This window comes from Carassius auratus, chromosome 50, assembly GCF_003368295.1.
Source record: "Carassius auratus strain Wakin chromosome 50, ASM336829v1, whole genome shotgun sequence".
Taxonomy (NCBI): domain Eukaryota; kingdom Metazoa; phylum Chordata; class Actinopteri; order Cypriniformes; family Cyprinidae; genus Carassius; species Carassius auratus.
In genome coordinates this window covers 5,629,229-5,633,196 of record NC_039292.1, presented here as the reverse complement: position 1 = coordinate 5,633,196, position 3,968 = coordinate 5,629,229, and the positions used below count along the sequence as shown (strand labels likewise).

General features: G+C 38.7%; 1 long non-coding RNA gene across 1 annotated transcript; it reads right to left on the bottom strand.

Moving 5' to 3' along the window:
- Positions 1 to 1,222: 1,222 nt before the first annotated feature.
- On the bottom strand, positions 1,223 to 3,698 carry LOC113066435 (uncharacterized). Its single transcript, XR_003279160.1, has 4 exons — positions 3,399 to 3,698; positions 2,244 to 2,441; positions 1,830 to 1,942; positions 1,223 to 1,320 (listed from the first exon to the last, which is right to left on the bottom strand). It is a non-coding gene; the product is annotated as an uncharacterized LOC113066435 (long non-coding RNA).
- Positions 3,699 to 3,968: the final 270 nt, after the last annotated feature.

The following is a 3,968-nucleotide window of genomic DNA, read 5'->3' as shown; positions in this document are numbered from 1 at the left end:
TTACCTAAGAAATTTTTATTACAGTGTACCTTTGTATTGCACAATGAAATGTAATGTGCTCAGATGTGCTTAATGACATTATGTGGACACCAAGTATATGACAGTGACCGTATTTGGTTTGTGTAAATGTTTCCAGGTGTTGTGGACAGGTAAAATTGTGCTGCTGTGTTTAAACAAGTTAATGGAAAATCACATCCGTTTGTACAAAGGCAAGGAAGCACATGCCTCAGGCTGCCTCCTTATGAAGGCTAAAAAATACCTTTCAGTGCACCTAATTAATTGAAACGTGTTGTAAAAATGAACTTCAATTGAAAAGATTACACAGTCATTTGACACTTAATACTGTTGAAGGATTAAGCTGTGTGTGTCCCATTCAGGTTGATATAAGATTTAAATGAGTTAGATAATGGGGATATGCAAAGCTACATATTTTCATATATTCAAAGAATTAATGGATAGAAATTAATGAAAAAACAGACTGAAGTGTGTTCGCTGCAAGTCCCTCCACCATATAAGCCTTATTTTAGCCAAATATCTCCAGAGCTCTTAAACTTGATGGCGAACTCTGCAAGCAAAATATGAAAGTCCGTAGGGACTTACAACCATGGAATTATAAACACACAGTCCTCAAGTTTTTTTTTTGTTTTTTTTTTTGCTGCAGTGACGGCAGGAGCATGTCCATATCAGCAGCTCAGCAGAGTGAAACGCTTCCACCAAAACCATGTAAGGAGTTTTTAGGGTACTTCAGGATCCTAACTTGATCAGAGACACTGAAAAGGGGGAGATGGACCTCTCGTAGAAAAATGAATGGGAAAATCACAACAAATATAGTATATGGAAGCCTTGCCTTTTATTTAAAGAGCCAATGATCTTTTTGAATGAGTTTGTTTACTCTAAGACACACATGAGCTTTAGCTGTAACTGCTAGCCTGAAAAATACACTATTTTAGTATGATTTGATTACATTTATGATGCCGACATGATAATATAATGATATTCATGACATTTTTGAGACTCAAAATTGAAGTCTATTGCCTTCCAAAATGGCTGCTGATGCCTTAAAGGGACTGATACATTGCTAGCCTACCTGTACTGGTGTTGATTTTCAAAGAGTTTGAAAGTGCTTGTGCTTCTTCACAGATGCATAATACATTACCTTTGAAATGCAAATGTTCCTCAGAGCTTTTGCCAAATATCTGTGTATTTGCTCATCATTTCCTTGCAGACGTCTCTGGTCGGATGCGCTTCCATCCAGCAGGGAATGGCTGGGTGAATCTATGACTGATTGGTTGTTCAGCCCACAGTTGTTCACTCATAATACTGTGAATAAAAGGGAGGGTTCAGTCGCTATGGTATCATTACACTGTACGTGTTTATAGGTGGCCACTATACTTTCGATTTCATTCTCATGAGCATCCCAGAGGAAGTATATCCAGTGGCCAATGTCGATTCAAAAGCAAGCCAGAAAGTCCTCTAATGCATCTGTAATCTGTTAAGAAGACACTGAGCACTGTGGTGACACTGGTTTTATTTGCAAATGCAAGACAGACATAAGACGGACGGTCATTCAATCGTGATTCATTTTTGTAAATGCAATTTTTTAGATGTTCTTTTTCACTGATGATTAACATTTCCAGGAATACTGTGGTTTTCTTATGAACAGATGCTTTGGACATCACAAAATATGAAGTACAATATATATATTTCATGGAAAAATTGAGAAGAGAAAAAATATTTACAAAAAAATAATCATTAAACAAAAAAATTGAAATCTTAAAATAATAAGTTACCTTAAAAATTTATTAAATATGTTTAAAGGTCTCTCTCACCGAACCTGACGTGGGAGTCTCTCTCTGAGTGGACAGGCCTGCCTCAGTGCTCATGCAGGAAGTCGTGTAGAGTAGATAACAAAGAAAACAGGAGGAGGAGGCCAGACTTCTTCCTGAAATGGGACAGCAGTAATTAGCAGAGACCGGGGAATAGCATTTGTTTTCCTTGTGCAGCTGAACATGAAATTAAAGCTTTATCTGGAGGTAACAGACCATTGGTCCCAGGGGTCAAACTCATGTAGGTGGACTCCACAGAACGTCTGCTTTACAGTTTATATGCAGTGTAATTTAGTGTAATTTTAAACCATAACACGCTCATATTAAAAAGCCATTTTCTGTTTCAATTCTGACGTCTCTTATTTTCACTCATTATGTTTTTGTAATTGCAGTTCTTGCTGTGTAGTATCCCTCTACCTCTATCGCTCTGTCTACACCAAAGAGGGAGTCCCAAGGAGCTGTAAGGCTATATAAAGCCATTTGCCGCAAAACTCCACCAGTTTTTGCCCATAGTCTTCCCACAGTCGAGCTGCCAAGCCGACACACATTTTCCTGGCTGGAGTTCAGGAAAGTGCTGCTCCACGCTGAAGGATGGAAACTTCAGACTGGCTTTGCCTGGATACAATAAAAAACACACAAACACAGGGCCGGGTGATTCAGAGTAATGCAGACAGTGCCTTCTTTATCAGGAAGGGCCTCACCCGGTGGATACGTCCTTTATCAGACCTCTGTTCCCATTAGCGCCAGATACAAGCCATTATAAACACACTGTCTGACATGTAATGAACCATAACTGTTCGTCAAGTTCAGTCTTTACATCCATCATACCTACTGTCAACATACTACAGACCAGAAGGGAAAATGTCTGTTTCATGTTTTGTGTCCCACATTTAAGTTCAGTGAGTCATACACGCCTCAAAACGCAACATTCCCGTCTCTCACAAATGATGCAGACAGCTCTGCTCAACTAAATTTTGCAATTGCATGCAGACGACAAAGAATAAAGGAACTTGCCCTGCACCCAAACTGTACAGTCCCTTAATTTCTACAACAACACAGGCTCATGTATAAATAGGAGCTGGATGGTTGTATCAATTAAGTCACTGCAAAATGTGCAACCAAATTAAGGTAAATTTATCAAATCTCTAACTAAATCAAATTGCGTCCAGGGACTTAAATATATTTAAATGACTAAAATATTTTCTAATATATATTATTTGTATATTGCTTTTACAAAAATGATTAAAAAATGCAAAAAAATAAATAAAATAATAATAATTATATTATTACTGCTTTCTTTAGAAATATCAAGATCAGTCTTTTATTGACAACCCTAGTTTTATCGGAATAAATAAAAAACTATCATGAAGGCAACTGGCTCTTTTAAAGGAAAAGTTGAAACCCTGATAGCAAATATCAAAGTGTGTCCTTTGGTGAACTGATCTGGCCTGATATTCTTTCAGAAAACATCCCTTTTCCAGGCAGAGTACAGTACAAAACTTGCAGAAAAATTAAATCCAGTGGACAAATAAAAGAATTAGTGGATGTGATCAGAAACGTAGTAATACAAACCTTCGCAAGACTCCAAACCCAAACTGTGGAAGAGAAGGAACTCCTTGACTGAGTGTTTATAGTCTGGCCCATCCAGGAACCCAACGTGAGGAACGTTCTGTCAACACACGCCGCAGCCTCCTGCCACACGAATACACAGTTCCAGTTCCCACAGTGTTGCCATGACAGCAAAGAGCCCATTACATAATGCTGCGGTGACCCACTCTTTCCTGCAACGGACTCCAGGCAGGATGTGCTCGACTTGTGATGAATGTGAGCTCTCTGTGAGGTTTTCCCTGATGTGCCATGTGCAGAAATGAATGTGCGATCATGAGATTTCAGGCAAAGATCAGGTATCCAGGGTCAAATTAGTGGAGAATTAATGTTATTAAAGTAATCGTTCATAGTTCACCTTCACTTAGTTCCAAACCTGACTTTGTTTCTTTAGCAGAACACAAAAGAAGATATTTCGAAGACCTTTTTTCCATACAGTGAAAGTCAGTGGGGTCCAAAACTCTATGCACTGAGACTTGTGGTCTGGTTCTAACACGAGTTTCTCTCAAACGACTTCGTTCCTTGCAGAAGCACATG